Raw genomic sequence first — 22668 nt, 5'->3', positions numbered from 1 at the left:
AGGTGTTTTTTGAATTAAGTTATTCCCAAGGAAATTTGGTTTATAATTAGAAAAATCACCTAAACCTCGGGACAGCTTTTTAACCTATTTATAGCTATAAAGTATATATAAATATATAATGTTGCAACTAACTACAATTTTGCTTTTACATTTATTATTTGCTCCCTTAAAGATACTTATTTCTCTTTTGATACATTTTAATTAAAATATAATTTTACCACTCTCCCTCTTTTCTTTCCTCTATTCAGCCTTTCTCAGTTTCCCTTTCTACCACTCTTTCCATGCTCCCTCACTCTCAAAACAAGACCTTTTCTTTTCTTATTGGTACATGTTTGCATGTGTGTATCTGTGTGTTGTATGTATGCAAGGTCATATGAATAAAACTTACTAGGTCCACTTTTGATGATTGTGTATACAATGTTTCAGGGCTGACTACTTTGCATATGATGAATAATTAGGGAGTTCATCTTGCAAGAGACTAATTTTCCCTCTCTCAGCAGTCATTAGTTGCCTGTAGTTCGTTGTCTAGAGGAGAGATTCTGTGGGATTATTCCTTTTCCATATTAGATATGCCACTGTTCCCATTGTCCTTGTCTTATGTGGTCATTTCTAGGACAAATTGTTTCACAGCATTTGTCCTGTTTTTTTCTTATTTGCTCTTTCATTTTTTTCCACTTGCTCCTCTATTGTTTCCAGAGCCAAGGATGCAAAAATAGTGAAGAGAATGTATACAGTGAGGCTATATGCTGCTCACAATCATTTGATCACTGCATTTATCCACTATCAATTTCTCTGATGGTCTCCATACAAAGGGAGGTGTCTTTGATAAGGAGTCTTAGCTACATTTATCTATAGGCATCAAAATAAAATATAAAATAAAGTTAGAATTTATAGATGCTAACAAAGTGTTGGTAGTAGATTCTTTCCTAAAATCTGTGACCACCTTAGCCCTGAAGAATGCCTGGATTTCTGGTACATGCTTGATTTACCGCATGTTGAGTGAAACTTAAATTCAGTTATGATGTTAGTAGTTACCAACAACATGTGATTGCCACTTATTGTGCCTTTGCTATCCTAGCATGATAGTCATTGTTGTGGTTCATAGGTGATCAAGCCAAGTAGAACTATTCATTTCTTCCCTCTCTTAATGCTTGCTTAATATATTCGAGCACTATGCTTGTTAGACCTATGGAAGAAGCAGTTCTGGTTATGTCTGGCATGAATAACTTGAGTTCTGTATCCTCAGTATTTTTGGTTCTCAAAAATACGGACTTACATTTGACCTTTTAGACGTAACTAAGGGCAACGGCATTAGTCTATATTATTTTGGAAGTCCCTTGGATCATCCTGACCATCCATTCTAAAGGTATTTTTTAGTGTCTGATCCTGGGAGTTTTATTAGTTCTTGGGAGAACATGTTAGACCAAGTGAAATAAATTAAGATATTAAATATGTGTATATTATGTATAGTTTTAGGTAGATATAAATTATGATAATTCCTGAAGGATTTATCATTCAATCATGCTATTTAACCCTCTTTTTTCCTTCTTTTTCTGTGTTTACTTCTATTATCACTTCCTGGTTGAAGCTGTCAACTCACTTTTCTGCTTCATATTACCTGTGCCTGCTATTCATTTTCCCATCTACTCTTTGTATATTCCTAGCTTCTGTGGTTACTTCTGTTTTGGAGACTTCCCCTTGAAGATTTGAAAATAGGAACTGCAGATAAGGAAACTATGTGATGTTTATCTGTATGGGTCTAGTTACTTCAACCAATAAAACTTTTTCTAGTACCTTTTTCATTTATTCTTTATAGGTGACTAGCATTTCATTGTGTTATTTCCCACATTGCCATTATCTATTAATGTGTTGAAGGACATTTAGAATGTTTCTATTTCTTAAGAACTGTCATTCCAGTGACAAAGAGCATTGCTGATCAACTATCTGTGGACTAGTTCATTGAGTCCTTTGGGAAAAGGTCAAGTAATGGCATATATTGGTCATATGGTAGATTTATATTTACAATTTCGAGGACTCTCCATACTGATTTTTAGAATAGCCAAACTAATTTGCAGCTCTACCAGCACTATATGAAAGAACCACTTTCCTTGAAATCTTGCCAACATTTATTGTCTGCTGTTTTGCTGATCATATTCATTCCGACCTAGGTAAACTGAATTGTCAGTTGTATTGATTTATATTTCCCCAATTGCTACAGGTAAAGAATGCTTATGTAGTATGTCTTGGTATTTTTTTATTTTCTATTGAATATTTCTCCTTAGATCCTCATATATGTATATTTATTCATTATAAATACATATATTTATTAATAATACATTTCCATCATTCATTTTTCCATTCTCTTGACTCTTTAAATTTGAGTTCTTTTTATATTCTAGATACTAATCCTCTTTCACAAGTTTGCAGCTGGCAAGGAATCTCTCCCTTTGTATGAATTGCTTCTTTGCTTGATTAATTTTTCCTTATATTTTTTCCTTAGAAGTTCTTTAGTTTCATGTTGTCCCACTGTTCAACTGTTGCACTTAATTTCTGGAAAATGGAGTCCTAGTAACAAAGACTTGTCTTGCATTTGTATTTTATAAGGTACTGACATTAGTTTCTTCTAGAATTTTTTTAATTATGTCTGATTTCAAATTGAGGTCTTTGACACATTTAGAGATAACTTTTGTACAGTAGAATAGATAATGATCTAATTCTATTAATATTATTTATGTATTAAATAATTACTTTTAATTTTAATAATTTAATATCACTTGATACTTATGCAAAAATAATTAAGTTTTAGTTATATATTAATATTAACTTTACTATGTGTTTGATTTAGTTCCTTACAAAATAGCATTTTCCTATGATATAAACAGTATTATTGTCTTATGGAAATTATATTTAATTGTTTTCCAAAAAAGTCTTAATATAGGAATATATCACAAGTTGAAATAAAGTTTGCTTATAAGCTTCTAGAAATTTGAAATTATAGAAATATAAAGTCTCGCCGGGCGGCGGTGGCGCACACCTTTAATCCCAGCACTCAGGAGGCAGAGGCAGGCGGATCTCTGAGTTCGAGGCCAGCCTGGTCTACAAGAGCTAGTTCCAGGACAGGCTCTAGAAACTACAGGGAAACCCTGTCTCGAAAAACCAAAAAAAAAAAAAAAAAGAAATATAAAATCTCCTACATGATGATATATATATATATATATATAATTTTATCGTAGAAATTCATTTTTATTTTGTTGATATAAAATGTCATTAATATGTTGTGCTGCATGACAATCACAAAGAATGCGATGGATTCCTATTACTTTGGCAGACTTTTATTGGGAACTAGTAAATAACAAACAAAGGCACTTTCAGAGAAACATCAGTTTTGAAAAAAAAATGGCTGGCTTTTCAAAGGGCAAAAATATGTTAATATTTTAAAACCTACTTAAAGTGAAGGACGTACATAGCTAATTCAACAGAAATAAATTTTATGCAGAGAAACACAGCATAATATTGTTGACCATGATGAAAATAAAAGGCCTATTTTAAGTTCTTAATATGCAGGGCATGCAAGATGACTCATTACACAGAGAAAATTATTGCTGTCCATTAAAGAATTAGCTTTCACATAAATGGAAAAGTTGATTAGTGCACATCAAAGTAGCTGATTTCTAAAATTATAAAATTAATGAACGTATGAAATATTTAATTTCACACATAAATATCTGTGAAGAGAAATTAATTGTTTTATACAATCAAAGTCATTAGTTTTACATGTGGCCTCCACTATTAAATCTGAAATCATGATATACTTCTGATAGAATTCACTCATGTCAATTTACAACAAAGATTAAATATTTAAACTGATTTGTGAAAACTGATTTAATGGTGAAATCCTACAATAGAAATAGATATATTACTACTAAAATGATTGTTTATACATTTTAGAAATTCTCATTTTTAGGAAAAAGGATCATTTATCTTCAGACTATTTTGTAGAAATATTTGGGCAGTCAATGACACATGATGTCTAGGATTAGCTCAGTAAAAAGGCTAGCAGAATTACAGAATATTTATAAAACAAATTTAATTAACCTTGACTATTTTACAGAAGCATACCATAATATGTAATATAAAAGAGATATAAGAATTTAATGGTTTTAGTTTTCTAAATGAATGCATCTGGTCTAATATGATATGTTGTCATAAATTTAATATTTTGAAAAACTTATACTAAGATTTGAAGTGAGTTTTTGTGGTATATCATTTTATTTGTGATATTTCTATACCATCATAGTCAATATGCTAGAAATATCTAAATTCTCTCATCATTTAAAGCTTTAACTTTGCTTTCACTAATTAGCACTAATTCTATCTTCTGTACAATAAAGCAGTGATTTTAAGCAGCATAAGCAAATGGCTTGAAGTAGCAATCATGTATGCGTGTGTGTGTAAATATACACATGCAACTGTATAGTGATAGTCATGCACATTAGTAGTTGTGCATATATGTGTAATATTGTATAGAATACAGTGTTATCATTTTCTTAATAATTTAAGACATATCGAGCTGCATGGATAGGTAGCTCTCTTGAGATGATTTAGGGATCATCGGCTCTTTTTTGTGTAAGTTCATTGTGTGTGTGTTTGATTCACACATATGAGTCATATTACCTAATAAAAGTAAACGAGTCTTTGGCTGAAATTAACATTTCACAAACTCCAGTGACATGGCAGAACAACAATTTTTGCTTATTTTAAACTTTTTAATGATCATCTCCCCAATGTTTTTCAAAACAGCTGTTTCTCCCTGAGACTGAGGCTCATGCCAAGTTAAAATGCAAATGTTGAGCCATGTGCTCAAGCATTAAGTATCTCCAATTTCTGAGCTGAAATATCTTGGCAGCTTTTACTCTGAAAAAACTTCTGTAAGAGCATCCTTAGAACAGTGGAGATAAGAAAGTGACCTAGCCACTTCCTCCATCAATACAGCGATCCTGTCACTGCTCTGGAATTAGTGTCTCTGGACTGTCCAGGTTATCCTAAATAGCTGACAAAATATAACAGAATTAGTCAATAGAACAGGATATATAAAAGGATAATTATAAATGGCCACAGAGCTGAGATGAAGTATGTGATGTTGTAAAATAATAAACAATTTTAAGATATTTTTAAGTTTCTTCTTTGAAATAATTTGTGAAGCACATGATATTCTTGTTAAAACATCTGAATTTTACTTTCATTTTCATAAAACTCTATAATTTGCATGAAAAGTGTACCTCTGTGTCAAAGAGTTTTAGTTTTTAGAATTTTTAACCACTGGTAGGGATTTTTATGAACTATACTACATGTATAGAATTTTATAGCCAACTTAAAATTTAAATTTATAAAACAATCTTGCTACTACAAAGACTTTCTTAATGGTTTCTACTTGATCTCCTTTCTCAAAGAATATTCAATTTATTCAATGCTAATCTATTTATCATTTTGATAGATACATGAATCAACACTGTGTGACTTAGTACATATGGCTTGCTACATATTCCTTCATTGGGATAATGTCACAATATAAGTATATTGTCTCATGCACATATGTTTCAGTAAGGCAAATACTAGAAATGGAGTTATTCATTATTGTTAAGAAAAGAAAATATATAAAATAAAATGGGGATAATCCTGATAGGAAATTAAGGGGAGAGAAGAAGATTCAGAGAAAATCAGAGAGTAACTGATGAAGTAATTCAAAAGTATGCTCTGGAATACTAATAGAATGACTATATCTATAAAACAAGCCTGCATCCCAGTCTCAGGGAACATTGTGGAATAGGTGGCATAAAGTTTGTAAAAGCTACAAGATTTGGGTTTTGCTGTAAGATTGTATCCTAGTAAAGGCAGAAACTACACCCCTGAGTTCTAACCAACATAGTTGGTCAAAGTAAGTATGAACTGAAGAAAAAGAACAAAAAATGCATATGCTAAATGGAGAGATCTCAACCCTACACAAAGAACTGCAGGCAACTAAGTAATGCTGAGAGCAGAAGGAATGGTCTCCAGGAAAGAACACACCAATTATTTATCTAATAACAAACAGACATTTATGTAAACACACTTATTTGTAATATGTACCATGCAGGTTATATTTAGGCATATATATGTACAGAGATATACATGTACGCATACAATAAAATAGCATGAATTTAAAAAATAGCAAGTAGAGAGTTTAGTGAGATCAAAGGGAAGGGATAAATGTACTTAGAATCTCAAAATTAAAAAAACACATTAAAAATAAAATGTAGGTTATTTCAAATATCATAGTGTAGTCTGTAATGCACAAGAATCTGTCAAAAATAGGTTTTTACTGGCATATAGTAGACACAGTTAATATCAATAAAACATATCATAATAACGATTTCATCAGTTCTTACCTACTTAAATAAATGGTTTTAAAGAAACTGAAGATGTAATACCTTGACACACTCAAGGCTCTCTGCAGTTTTTACTTATTTTTAACTAACTCCTGGAAAATTGATAACAATGGGCAATGATAAATATTATTGAAGACAATAATAGAACAGAGTGCTTCTCTATTCAATGGAAGCTGGTCTTAATTTGTGTGAAATATGCAAGGATTTTGATTTACATGATTTAATTCGGAATAAATCATAGTCATCGTTTGCATGCAAAATTTGCTGTTGTAGTTGAGACCTGTTTCCTCCTTTGTTAATGGCATAGTTCAGCCGAATTTAGCTATCATACATGTTTCATGTCATTCTACCTGGTGAGTGAAAGCAATAAGAGTCATCTTAGTATTTCACCTCATGACGGAAGAGCACACAGGAAAGCAGAAGGATCTGTGTTGGGATGAGTTCTTATTTTAAAAATGGAAAATCTTTTGTTACCATTACCCTTTTCAGATAAAGTTTAGCCAAAGTTTTCATAGCTTGGAGAGAGTAGCCCACTGTGCCGTGGGGGTCAGCTGTGCTACTGAATGTATTGCAGGGCAAATAGGATGCCAAATGTAGCATCCCTGTTCCTGAGACTCATTTGAGAAGGCCTTTTCACTGCTAACATTTGCATGATAAATTTATGGACTCTAGCTTTACCAGCTTGATTGAACACATTGCATTTTGCTAAGAACAGCATGTCAGCTAGCACAGTCAGCATCCATATACATCTGGGAAATCTGCAACTGTTAGAATTGGGATGTGAGATTGAAGGCAAGAAAAGCTCTGTTGGCTGTCACTTAGACGTTTCCTCACGTATTGCCCTTGCAAGTGATGGAAGAAAAACATTGGTAATATTCAAAATAATCTTTTGTATATTACTTTTTATTTACTTTTATCCTATTAGTCAAGAGAGGTGTTAAGGAAGACATGTAAATATGAAAAATACACAAGAAATAAAAATTATCTAAAAGTAAGTCAAACAAATCTTCTGAATGTTAGAGTTTTACTACTTGACAATGGTGTATTTCATAAAGATATCTAGGTCCCCTGGCACCTGCAAGAAAGCTTTTTGTTTTTTTAAGGATAAGTGAATAAAATATTTGGAATAAATGAATAATCTCAGTCCATGTCTGAGAATTTGAAATATTTGTCTACAGAAATATCTATTTGAAAATTAAATTATTTTATTAATCATATAATTTATATAAAATAATTGTTTTTAAGTATTTACAAAATGGTCATCTGGCCTATAATTTTGAATTTTGCACAGTCTAAAATTCATAGAGATGAAGTTTTTTAAAAATATAAACCCAATTTCCACCATGACTGGAAATTGGAACAAAACTTGTAAAACAAAAGAAAATTGCATAATAAAGCTAACAGTCAAGTATTGCTTGCCTTTTAAGGAAACAGATCAGCTTTTCTATTAAGGAGTACATAAAATAGCCTTCCTACAGATTTCTAAGTAATCATGAATAGATATTTAACATATTGATATTGCTGTGGTGACACTAATGATTTTGTTAGAAACTTGACTGTGCCCATAGGAAGCCATTTCCCTTTTATTTCCTAACACCAGTGACTTGTAGTATTTTAGAGGCAGTGGGCTTGTGTAGCAGAAAGTGTTTAGAAGGTGGAAAGACAGAGATATAGTAAACCTGAGAGAGGCATAGTATGAGTGATTGGTGTGGAATTTCAAGTTGCAGGTGTGGTGCCATCTCATACATAATCAAATCATAACCATATGAAACATGGTTTGTATGTAAAGATTTTTATTTTATTAAATTATAGTTTGGTATTTTATGCTAGTTTATTCAGAATAATTGTATATTGTTTGGGGGGCTGCAGTGCTAACTTAACAGCAGGTCTTCACTATTTACTTCCTCTGTATAACTGCCCATTTCAAAGCACCCAGAATTAAAACATGTGTCTCCTGTGTGCTTTTATACATACTTGGTAAGTAATTAATATATAAAAAGCTAATTTCTCTTTCTTATGATTATATTTCCCTCAATGGGACAACCCATGAAAATACCTTCCACTGAAGATTCTTAAAAGACAAATATTATAAATGAGTTAGGAGGCTATATGCCATTGATATTGTCAATGTTAGATTAAAATTATGATGAAATTATTCTGATAAAAGGGAAATTGCTAGATAATCAAGACAACAGGCTGATAAATTGCATCAATCAGCATTAATATTTAGAGGTATTCTCAGCAGGCATAGTTTTGTAGACAACAAAGATAATTGTGCTAGGTACCCAAAAAATGAGCAGAATGTAAACAAGATGCAGAAACCAGAGATTAGGTCTAAACTGAACTTGTGATTCTTTGATCCTGGAAAATAGATCTGTTGTATCTCTGCCCTCTCCATCTACAATGATTACTATCTATTAAGTCAAATGAATGGCCAGGCCAGCACTGGAGACTTGTCGTGCCACTTCTGACTTCTTAAGTGGAACGCAATGTCTAATATTAACCTTATAATATATGATCTTTCAAATTCTGCATTTTGGAGTGACTTGTTAGAGGTCCTTTTCATGTTATTGAAAAAGCAGCCCCGCTTTAAAGTCTTTAAGAAACTAGGAACAAAGAAAAAGGAAGCTTGTCTTACTGGAAGAGTACTCTTCAAAGTTCACATGGACTTTCACTCAATGTACTGAGCTAGCATGAGAATTTGAGAGAATAACTTGCAATAACAAAACTTGATTTTCTGGTGCAAAAAATCTTGAAATGGTAAATATTCCACATTTTTATGAGTACTATTATTATTAGCTCCACTTAAAAATACTTACAGCATTTGGTAACATGAAATATATAAGTACCACATCTAGAAATTAAAGCCAGATACTTGGTTTCAGCATCCAATGTTATAAACTGTCATGTGTTTTAGCCCCTCTTTCACTGATTTCTTATTGATTATCAATACTGTTATCAATACTTAACATTTATAAGCAGATTAAGACTTTACAAAGTATGAGAAAAATGTATTACTATTTTTATGACATTACAAACTTACAAAGTAATACAGAAACAATGATTTTAATATGAGTGTCTTCAAATCAGTGCCCAGGAGATCGTGGACATGTCCAGTCTCCTGTGAAAAGGAATATAAGTCAAGACAGAACATCTCCAGTAAAGTTATTTATTGTTTTTGTTTAAAGGCTGGCAGAAATAAGAATTTGTGTTTTGGGAAGTAAAAACTAAAACACTTCAAAAATAGTTAAACGTGAATAGTCAGTAAACTTAGTGCATAGACTCTATTGTTTAAAAATAGGAAAGAAACAATCTTTTCTACTACCTTGCCTGTTACATTTTCATTTGTTTGTACAAGACAAGGTCTCAGTATATAGCCCACGGAGGCCTGGATGACATAAGCTATCACACCTGGCTTTCCTATTTACATTTAAACAATAAAAGTTCAGAAACTATATACATATGTATGTATAAATTTTAGGAAACCACTACTATACTGGATTTACAGATCTTATTTCAAAATGTTTTTTGTTTTAGTTATCCATCCCTTTATACCCTCAATTATGCTGCTCATTCATCTCCACCACTTTAACACTTCTTATTCTTTTATTCCCTTTAAGGGCTACACACCACTGTGTTCTTCCTTCCTACTCTTGTTACCTCTCCCATGGCCTTTTTCCAATTTTTTGACATCTGTGGATATTTCAGATAAAACATACATATGTGAGGATTCAAAGCTAGCATAAACAAAGTGAAAACATTTTGGTCTCAATTACCTCATTAGTAAGTACTGTTTCTAACTAACTTTGAATTTAATGATTTTATTTTTCTTCTGAGCTGAATAGTATATTATAAGACATGTATTCCTTTAATATAACTGTTTCGTTTGTTATATATAGTTGCAACTTTTTAGGCTATTGTCAATACTCTTTGTTACATATAGAGCTTGTTGGTAAAACCCTATTAATAAAATTTTTTTGAATCATAGAAAAGACAAAAATTAAGATGTGACCTACCCATCTGGAAACATCATTCCAAAAATCTATCTTTTACAACACTGGAGGATGCTAAGCACATTACTAAAAGAGAAAAGTAATAAACATGTTATCCATCTGTGAACCATGTAAGCTAACATAATGACCAGTCATATAATACTTGCTCACTAGTTCAATAGTGGCATGGGTGTTGTAAAAATAATATTTTTCTGGATGTATAAAAGACCCACTCAACAAGTTGAAATGTATATCTGTCAGTGTGATTGGAGCGATGAACCTGTATCTAGACAGGTTAAATATCTATAGGAGAGCCTAATACTATTATTCTGCTAAATTAACTGACTCCTAATAACTTCATGCTATACACATAGATTAGTAACTTTATCAGCCTTCATATTTCATATCACAAAACCTTATACTTCAAATAGATGGCAATGAACACATAGATTAATAAATAGACCTACAAGTGGTCATGATCTAGAGAATAAAATATTGTAGAATTCTCTTCCCTAAATAGGACATCCACATAAAATTCCCTTCTCTTAAGGCTTAAGGATCATTATGGGGCATAAAGGAAATGTGTGACTTCAAGGAAACATTGGATTTGTTACTGTTTTCTCTTTTTTGTTGTTGCTCTTGTTGTTGCCACGTCAGGGAAATTGCACATATCAATTCCCAACACATGAGTCAACACACACAAGACATATATAAGCTCCACCAGACCCAATCCTAGCACAAAGAGAGTAAATAGGCACAAAATCTAACCCCTAAATAAGGAACTGTTAGCTACTGATTGCTAATGATGCTTTGGGAACGCCTTCAGACATTTCAGATACTTGCCCACTTTGGGCATAATCACATGTACTATTTATACAGATGTAGAACCATGCATGGCCCATTAGTTGCTGGATTCGGTTCCTGCTCCCCACTCATGCAGAGTACTGCTCATCTGTGAGTCTACCTCTAAATAAAAACACCTTTATTATTCTCCATTCTGGGGTAGCGTTGGATTATTTTATTATATTCAATAACAGAGTGGTACTGAATGGTCTGTCAGATACTCTAGGCCTTAGCCAAAGTTGGTTGTTCCAATATTGCAAATGAGATATTGGATGATTGCCCAGGTAGCTGGTTGTCTCTGTCATTTATTTCATCTTTTGGAGGTTACTTGATTGTGCTTCCTGCTTAATAAAGTATTATTATTACCCCTCTCAGGTCTTTGATGGGATTGAAGACTAGACAGTCATAGTTACTTTCCTCTCATGACTTAGCCAAGCTGTTTCTAATACAAAACCCAGACTCCTTAGGATAGGATAACTATTAAAACATTTAGCATATGTTTCTTGTTTGATATTGTTTATGCTGGCTATGATTCTAATTTTTATAATAGATATATGTTATTATTGTATATAATTTTGTATTAGTCTTAGAACTCTTTTATTTAGACAAAAGGGGGAAGTGCTGTGGGAACTCCTTCAACCAAAAGCCTTTAAGATACTGGCCCACTTTGGGCATGGTCACATGTACTGTATAAACAGATGTAAAACCATGCATAACCCCTTTGCTGCTGTATTCGGTTCCTGTTCCCCACTATTGTAGAAAACTACTGATCTATGAGTCTACCTCTAAATAAAAAACTTTATTATACTACATTTTAGACTTAAGTGGGACTATTTTATTATATTCAACAACAAATTCAAGTGGTAAATTTATTTTTTAAAGGGTTCAGCCCATGTGTTGATTTGATCAAATGTGAGGTTATGAATCCAGGATTAGATAAATAGTTACAACTACACTTGATGGATTAGGAAAAATAAAGATACAAAATTGAGTGGATTGAAAAAGAAGTTTGGAGATTGATCTGGGATGAGTTGAGGAGGCCTTGAATTCCAAATTAGCAGTATTTGATTACCAAATAACTATCAAAAATTAGAAGAAAATAGGTTAAAAATTCCATAAAATCTGGTTTTCTTTTTATTTATTCTCTATCCTTTCATCTTAAATTTTGAGTTTTTATTTTGTTCTGTCCTATATCTGTGATCTGCCTAGTTTCAAGTTTTGGCAGTCCAACCAAAGCAGTGTCAAAGGTGAGATCCACCTTAAGGAGCAGGCATTAAATTCAATAAGATATTGGTTGGTTAATCTCCTAAGGTATGTGCCACTATTGCACAAGTGAACCATGCAGGGAGATGACAAAATAAATTGGGGAATTAGTGGAGTGGTGAAGGGAGATATTGATCTTTACATTCTTGTTTGGCAGTTATAATAGTTCACTGCCAATTTGGTTCCTACTAAAGATTTTCTTGCTGCTTCAAAAATATTGTGATTTAATATTAATTTATTTATTTATAATTTTTACACAAATAATAAAAATCTTATCCATTCAACATGTAGGCTCCTAGTGTCTGCTATGACTTTTAAAGATAAACTAAAAGTTCTCACATGATGGTTTCTGGTTTGAGGTTGTAAGAGACAGATGTCTTCCATTTGTTGCCTCTTACAGAATTCGCTCTTATGACCTAATACTTACACACAGGAGGAAAACAGATATGTTTCTTAAATATATTATGATCAAAGGTTGTGTCATTTATCACGTTCTGGAGTGAGCCATTATGGAAATGAAACTTCCAGACTTTTTTCATGTCCTCAGGTTTCCTCTCTGACCTAGAAATAAGGCTTCATATTTAAGAAATCCTCTAAATGAGAATTTATGAGTAAGATAAATTATATATATATATAGACATATATATATGTCTATATATATATATCACTATAATAATTAACAAGACAGGGGCATTTAATAAAAATAAGTAAATGCCAAATACTTCAGAAAAACTGAAGTTATGGATTTTGGAGTAGAACCTACAATCAACATTTTAATGAAACATGCATGTTTATTAAACCATATTCTTTATTTAACATTTACTTTCAGATATGAATAGCTGTGACCCTTCAACAACAAGATAGAAAAATCTTTTTGGAGCAGAATGAGATCTTTGCAGGAAACCACAACTGATCAAAATGCAGAGAACAAGTGATTAAGAGTCAATGCTGTGGGACAATCCCTCTATATGTTGTAAAAATGTTTATTACCATTGGTTAATAAAGATGCCACTTTTGCCTATAACAATGTAGGATAGAGCAGGTGGGAAGTCCAAGCATGACTAAGAAGGGTAGAGTGAGGGAAGATGTCTGTGAGCCATCAGTGCAAAAAGATATATTACAGAATAGGTAATGCCATGAAGTTATGTGGCAAAATATAAATGAATAGAAATGGGTAGATTTAAGGTGTAAGAACTAGTTAGTAATAAGCCTGAGAGCACTAGGTCAAACAGTATGTGATTAACATTAAGTCTCTTGGTGATCATTTTAAAAGCCACTGTGGTACTGGGGAGGACAGAAAAGCCTCCGTTTACATACCTAGTCCCAACTAATCTATTGACAATATAACTGCTGTACCTGAGAGTTTGGCTATATTATGGAACAGGAGGTGGAAAGATTATAAGAGCCAAAGGAACAGAATGGCTTCTTTATGATTGCATTTTCTAGAAATGTCAGAGAAGCTAAAAATCTCACAATGTGATTGTCTAAATAAGACCTGATCAACAATGACACCAATAGTCTTGATTGAAAAACAATAGTCTATTAAAAACTTCCATTTGCACTGAATATTTAAAACATCATAGTTTTTCTTTCTCTTGATATTCTTCTTTAAAATATATTCTGCATTGATATAATATTAAAATAGGACAAAGGAAAATTTATTATAAGCATTTATGTTTATGTTGGTATTTCTCACATTAGAGAGGATTAAAAATATAAATTTTAAAAGATAATAACAACTGACAGTATTAATATCCAAGAAGTACCAAAGATTCATTTGCTTTTCCATATTCAGGAAACAGAACAAATAACTTGAAATATTCATAAATCCTAGTAGTAAAATGTTCTACAAGGCAACTTCAAGGGTTTTTGTTTTTTTTGCAAGGGCTTGTTTATGGTAGGCAAATATGTCATATGCTCTTATGAATATTCAAAGCATCATGAGATCTAGGTCTAAGATTGTATTATTCTGCTGATTTTGTCACATTGGTTTTCAAAAAGCAGACTTCTGAGGATAGAAATGCAGGCAGAAACTTGCATTTGTAGTGTTTCTGGCTAGAGAAGAACGAGCAGTTGAGAACTGCAGGCTCTGAGAGAGAGGAGACACCAAGCAGCATAATAATCGTTAAGAACTGGGATTATTCTAGGACAAGCTACAGAGTCAGGATATGCTTTCAGTGTGTCTCACAATGGGGTATGCAAGTTACATCTTGATATTGCCCAAGACTTGCATTCAAGAAATGGGGCAAAGCTTAGAGTTCTTTTGCATTTGAGGCTAACACCTGAATGAGTGACATGTCTATTTATGGTCCTATCACTTATATCCCATAGGTGGGAAAATATGACCTTACATGCCCTAGAGAGAAAGCAAGGTCCTTATATTCACATGTACACACACACACACACACACACACACACACACACACACACACATGAGAGAGAGGGAGAGAGAGGGGGGGGCACAGGAGAGAGACAAAGACAAGACCTACAGAAAGCAGAGAAAGACTGGAAAAGACAGAGAAGGACAAAGTGAGGCTAATATAAAATCCAAATCTGACCAAACATTGTTAAGATTTTTATGAGGACGAGTAATCTTTCTAAAACAGGAACTGAAAGAAGTGTCAAATGTATATATTTGACAAAACACATAAAATACTTAAAAGTAAATAAAATTATTTAAATTAATCAAAATTGAATAAAGAAACATGATATGATCCTTACTCTAGTCAGTTGTGTACAATATGACAAGCAATGTAAAACAGAATAAAGAAGAGTTTTCCTTTCCCAACTAGGGTTTTAGTGCACTATACAGCAATTACCACTGAGCTTCTGGGAACTCCTTTATCATTTCCTGGCAATGTAGGGCCAAAGCTGGGAAGTGAACCCTCTTTGAATTGATTGATTTCTTGTGTATCACACCAGGCTGAAGTTCCTTTCATTATGCAGATTAATAAAATTTCAACTCTATAAAATGTATACTATTCACCAATGATTAAGTAACTCTCATCTGCATAGCTACTGAAAGTTTGGGTTATGAAATTACTATGGAATTTTAATGTCAAGGTGTAAAGAATAAAACACAATTTGCTGTGCAGTTTTCTGTAAACAAAAACCTGTAAAGATGCTCTGAAGACTTCTGTACATTGATGCATAGAGTTAATATAAAATTTTGATGCCTAAAATTTTGAATGAACTTATGGATATGAATTTTAGGAATTGCATAAAGTAGATTATGTATCATTGATTCATTAAAAGTATAATGGTTTCTATCTTAGAAAGTTGAAAATTAAATAACAGAAGAGTCTTCTTCCAAAGAAATGCTTGTGAAGAATATGTTTTACACTTAATGGTTTATTTCAAGAAATCTGTCCCATCCATAGATGCATAGACCCACAGCCATTAGCTGGAGCTCAGGCAATCCTTGGAAAACAGGAAGAAAAATTATGGGAACCAGAGGGATCAAGGACTTCATTGAATCAATTAACCATTTTCATAGGGGCACACAAAAACTGAACCAACAACAAGAAAACCTTTATGGATTTGACACAGGCCCTCTATACATATGCTATATTTGTGTATCTTGGTCTTCTTGTGAGACTCCTAACAGGGGGAGCAGGGGCTGTCTCTGACTCTCTTACCTGCTTTTGGGACCCTTCTTCCCCTACTGGCTCGCCACGTCCAGTTTTAATAGGAGAGGAGGTGACTTGCCTTACTGCAACTTAATATGCCATGGCTGATCAATATAAAGGGAGTCTTGAACTTTCCTGAGTTAAGGAAAAGGAGTAGTTGGAAGAAAGAAATGTTGGGGGAAGGGCTGTGAGGAAAGGATGGAGGTAGGGAAGAGGGGAAATTTTCAACAGACTGGGGAAAATAAAAACAAAAAATTAAAAAAAATAATTTTTCTCCATCAACATAGAGATGAAGTAATTCTAAGTGATCATTAAAGACTTGATTTACAATGCTCGATATTGAGAATGTACACTGCATTTCCCTGCAAAACCAGCTTTAGAGGGAAACAAATCCCTACACAGGTCTGTTTAAATCTTTTAGTAAATTGGACCTCCAACGAGATGATGTCTACTGTGAATCCCTGTCAAAACGACAATGTTCCAAATCTTATAAATATATCACAGGAAATTTTTAAATATTGTGATTATTAGAGGATATCAAAAGAGAAAAAATTAAAATATAAAATGGTACTCATATATTCAATAATAGTTCAAGTCATTTATATAACAAATTTAATCATAATAGTATATAATGAATGATACATTGCACAATGTAATTTACTTATTTTAATGAACTAGAGATTTTTCTGAATCATGTGTTGCTTGAATAGAGCAATCATCCTCCCTAGAATTCAAAATGTTATGGATTAAGTTCTTTCTCAGGAAGATATGTCAAGATCAACACACACTCGCAAGCACACACACATACACACAACACTATCTGCACAGAACATCAAAATTACTATTCAGTGATGTTGCTAATACTTGAAGTAAATCTAAGATTTAGCTTTGAGATGTTAAAATGAAAAAAGACATCTCTCAGCTTGCATGTATGCTTACATGAAGTCACAAATGAAAACTATGGTGATGTAGGCAGCAACAACTCCCTGGGTTGTTGTTTTAAGACCATTATAAACCTTAATCAGCATACAACACCACAGTCTTAAGACAACACCAAGAATATTAAACAAGAGGGGCTGGAGAGATGGCTCAGAGGTTAAGAGCACTGCCTGCTCTTCCAAAGGTCCTGAGTTCAATTCCCAGCAACCACATGGTGGCTCACAACCATCTATAATGGGTGCCCTCTTCTGGCCTTCAAGCATACACACAGACAGAATATTGTATACATAATAAATAAATAAATATTTTAAAAAAAGAATATTAAACAGACTGAAGGTATTATTGTAGTCACTCAATCTAGGGGAAAATATACCTTTGCAAATCCTTTGATATTTGAAGGAAACTGTGAGCAATGTTGCCCAGGATTGTTAGTATTTGTTAATAAGTTTACTTATAATTAATCTTTTTAGAGATGATGATTTGTGTACAGTCTATACACTATTAAGGTAGCTAAACTTCACAATAAATATGAATAGAAACTCCAATAAAAGCATAGTTTAATATTGGATATAATATACAGATTTGTAACTTGTGAAATGGTTTTATGCAATCGTAACAAAATTTTATTTTACTATAAAAATATATGTGATTATTTAATGTAGATTATTAACTACAGCTTGCCTTTATCTTTAGATGCTTTTAGTATATTATGATTATCCTAAGTGTAGATGAAATCTTCTATCCTGCACAGTTCCATAGCTGCTCAGTCCCAAAGAAACACACAGAAGCTTATATTAATTATAAACTGCACTATTATTATTATTAACTAGCTATTTACAATGTAAGTTGCCTCATAATTCTTATCTAATTTTAGCCAATTGACTTGTTTTATTTTTCTCCATAAAACATTCTGATCTTGCTTCTTCTGTGTCTAGATGATGGCTGTGTTTCTGCCTTTCCTCTTCCCATAGTTCTCCCAGTCTGGTGACTCTGCCTGTGCTTCCTGCCTGGCTTCTGGCCAATAAACATCTTATTAAATCAGTACAAGTGACAAACCTTTACAGTGTACAGGATCATTATCCCACAACACTTAATAATTGAAACATTAATGTCTTTTAATATTCTGCTTCATTCTAATAACCATTTTAAAAATAAAGAAGTAAAGTTTTATAACTTAATTTCATTTCTAAAACCTGAACTTAATTTCATATCTGAAAACTAAAATTGATAGAGTTGAAGTTTTGTTTTGTCCATTACTATTTCTCAGTTTTCTTAAAATTTTTATCTTTTATCACAGTAGTGAATGTTCCTAGATTATAGTGACTTTGTTTCTTTTTTAAATAGCACGTGTACAGTATAAAAGACAATGAATTTAATAATTATGAATGACTGAAAGGAAAAATGATACAATATTTCTTAGCAAAATTCTCTAGAAAATAAAAAATTATTAGCATTAATTAGCTATTAAAATTCCTTTATGCCTTCAACCTAAAAGCTATCAAAATTTATTGGTAACTTCAGTTTTTCTAAATATCTTTTATTTTAAAGAGGTTCATGACATCAGCAACACAGCAATAACATGGATTAGTTGTAGTCTTTGCTAATAATAATGTCATAAATGATATGAGATCCATACTTAAAGACATTGACTTTTACACATTTCAATAAAATGGTACTATGATTGTGATTACCAAGTTGCTGGTGCTGTTTTATAGTGCAGAAACTCTGTGATTATACTGAAGCAAAAGCTCACTTAGAGGTGAGTCCAAGTGGCCAAGGAGACAAGAGAATCCATTCAAGTCTGAATACCAAGAATCAAGAGAGTACCAAAGGAGTACATTATGCTATCTTATCCAAAAATCTTTCTACGCAATATACGAAGTGATAGATGCCTAGAAGAACATATTATTTAGGCTCAAGTGTTCAACTCTGAAAATTGTTTAGCTTTGCTGAAAATAAAACTGTTTGAACATGCAACAAGATCAACGTAGTCCAGAGACTATAGGATTTCAATTCATGTCTTCCTGTGAAAAAGTGACGTTGCATTAGCTGGCAACTAAAGCAAATCCCTGATAATGGATTAAGAACATTTTAGGGTACAATGTGAAAACCATTTGTAAATTTTATATTGTCCGTCTCAGCAATAAATACTGGACCAGAAGATGTGTTTATCTTTAACAGTTTTCTTATTGTATTCATTTTGCAACACTGTCTAAGACTGATTCAATAACACCAGAAGCTTCTGCTTAATGCTTTGGAAATAAATTTGCCTGTTTCTCTAAGACTGGTACTTCTAGTTACTTTCCAAGCAGAAAGTATTCTGATGCTTTTACTGAATTTATGTTAGTTAGCATGGTAAATACATATGTAGGTTGTCATAAGCCATACATTGGGGCAATATTCATTAGGGTTCAGCCATGACAACATTTGCATACCCCAGGGTTGTAGCATAAGAATTGGAATTATTAAGCAAAAGGAACAGAGATGTGAGAGAAATAAAAGACAGAAACACAGAACAACACTGGGAGGGAAATTCAGTGAATACTGATCCACTCATGCTTATTTTCCATATGCTTATATACTTCACTCCAAAATGGGAGGTTTGAGGAAACAGAATTCATTAACCTGATATTAGGAACAGGCCAATTATTCTGCAAGCAACTAGTCCCTGGAACCTCCTGCCAATCTCCTTTGAAGGAGCAAGAAAAACAAGGTAGAGCAGATTCACCTCAATATTCACTATATTAATTAACCATACCCTAGGTCAAGATATCTTGTGCATAGTCATACTGTTGTCCACAACTTTGAAATAGGAAAAATAAACTGAAACTCTTTGATCTTTAGTCAAGGTGGAACGGCTCACATCTCTGGGTCCTGACAGTAGGTGATCTTTATCGAACCTTTCTTAAAGTTAGTACCTCCTGTCACTATAATCATAAAATATAATTCATACAAATTGGTATCTTTCTATACCTTAAATTTATGAGGGTATTCATAAGTCCATTGTTTTGAACTTAGCTATCTACTTATATGTTGAATACATAAAGATTACTCAGTATGTACTTCATTAGGAGAATCAATACATTTTAAATGTTATTGTAGATTTTGTCCTGGTATAAGCATTTGTAAAAACCAATAAAAATCTATAAATAGTATTTTCTTTTATAAAATAATCTCATAAATTTCTATCTAACCAACATTACCATTTTAACCTTATAAAATTGATAGTGGCTAAAACACTATTTAAGCATCTAATTTTCCAATTATCTTGCTATTCCCCTTGGCCTTCACTTATTTAAATCTAGAAGTTTCTTCACGTCTCTAACTTGCTCACTCTACATTGTATTATTAGTTAGCACTTTTGTACCTCTTAAGATATTGCCTGAATAATTCCATTCACATTTTACATAACTATGTCAGTAAAAAGTAAATTGCATAGAAAATACTCAGTAAATTTCTTCTTCTAATTGAACAATTTGCAAAGGAAATCAGATTAAAAAGGTTCTCATAAATTTCCATGTTGAAGTAAATTGTGTTCAGGAAGTTATCCATGACAGAAAACACAATTTTGCTAAAATTATAATAAAGGGAACAGTGAATTATACAGAAACATGCAGAATAGCAGATGGCTGATTTATGCATCATATCACTCATTTGGTATCTTGATGTAGAGGAATATAGTTGATCATGAAATAATTAAAATCTACTATTTTTCCATTTGGTCTATTAAACAAATACAATGACATGAATTACACAGACCTGTTTCGATAATTATTTTTCTATCTTATGATGTTTTGATAAAAATATCAGTTAACATAAAAGCACAATGCCATAAACAGAGTATAGAATTCACAGGAAAAAAAAGAGATATAATTGAATCAATATAAAAGAATATAAAGAAATATAAATAATATAAAGAAAGAGTTGTCAGTTTCTTAAATTATAAATTCTATGTTCATCATAAAAGACTCAATAAATTCCTCCAAGCTCTCCCCATTCCTTCCTGGACCTGGGGGGAGTTAGGAGGACCTTGGTTTTAACATAGAGTAGGGAACCCCAATGGCTCCTTGGCCTGGAGAGGGAGGGGGGGTACGGGTGGAGGGGAGGGGAGGGAAGGGGGAGGAGGAGGAAAGGAGAAGGAAATTTTTAAATATAAAAAATAAACCATAAAAAAGACTCAATAAATCATTGAATTTAGCAATAATACAAATTTTAAATTTTTAATAAAAATATCATTAAAATTTTAATTAATTAATATTCTGAAAATTATATTGAAATAATTATAATACTTGCTATATCAAAGATTTTGTATATATCAAATACATTCCAATTTTATTATAAATATGATGTACATTATATTTTACATAAATATAACTCACCAGATCAGAAATTATATTTCTGTCCTACTTAGGACACCCATCAAAATGAGTATAATCTAGAAATAAACTTACAACAAATTAAATAAAATAAGTGGAGAAAGTTATATCCTAATTCATTGTTGCAACCATTATGTATACCATGGGATTAATGAAACCAACCAAACAAACAAAAAACATAACAAAACAAGACATAGATTTACCATATGACCAAGTTATACTAACTTGTTTTAGTTAGGGATTTTTTATTGCTGTGAACAGATGCCAGGTCTACAGCAACTTTTATAAAGAAAACATTTAACTGGTGTGACTCACTTAGATTTTCAGAGGTTCAGTCCATTAGCATCATGATGGGTAGCAAGGCAGTGTGCAGGCAGATGTAGTGGGAACTTTGGGGTAGATGAAAGTCCAATATCTTGCAGGCAACAGGAAGTTGACTGACTCACTGACTCACTGACTCAGTATTTTGAGCATAGGAAATCTCAAAACCTGCCCTCACAGTGACACACTTCCTTCAACAAAACAATGCCTACTCCATCAAAGCTACTCCTCCTAATAATGGCACTCCCTCTGATATTATGTGGATACATATTATTATGTGTACATATTGAATGTCTAGTGTAAGTATATTGGCCTAGGCTCAAAGAATGCAATTTTCTATTACAGAGATACTCGATGAATCATATCATTTCATCTCTAGTCACAGTAGCTAGGAAATGTAAGCTGTCAGATGTGTGGTAATCAATGAATTGAAATAAAAATGTGAATATATGTGTGTAAATATATGTCTATGTATATATGCATATATATATATATGTATATATATATATATATATCCATTCAAATGAAAATTGACCCTAGAAATTTGTAGATACATTTGAGAAACTGGAAAATATGATACCCAGTTCCAGAAAGACAAATATACATAAACACTCATATTCACTTATCATCTCCCAAGTACTTCAGTGTATGTACATTCTGCATGTTTCTAGAGAAACATCAATTTTATTTTGTGACTTTGGAACCAAAGGTCTTTTGAGCATATCAGACAAGGTAAGGTACCCAGGGAACCTTAGGCTTACAATGCACTTATATGCCAACAGAAAATCTAACCTTCACTAGGAACCTACCTGTTGTTATTTCTAAATGATAAATATAATTTTAAAGAAAAAAAGTGTGAGAAATCAATGTTTATGAAGCT

The sequence above is a fragment of the Arvicola amphibius genome, chromosome 1 (genome assembly GCF_903992535.2).
Source record: "Arvicola amphibius chromosome 1, mArvAmp1.2, whole genome shotgun sequence".
Lineage (NCBI taxonomy): Eukaryota > Metazoa > Chordata > Mammalia > Rodentia > Cricetidae > Arvicola > Arvicola amphibius.
Note: the sequence above shows the minus strand (reverse complement) of the source record.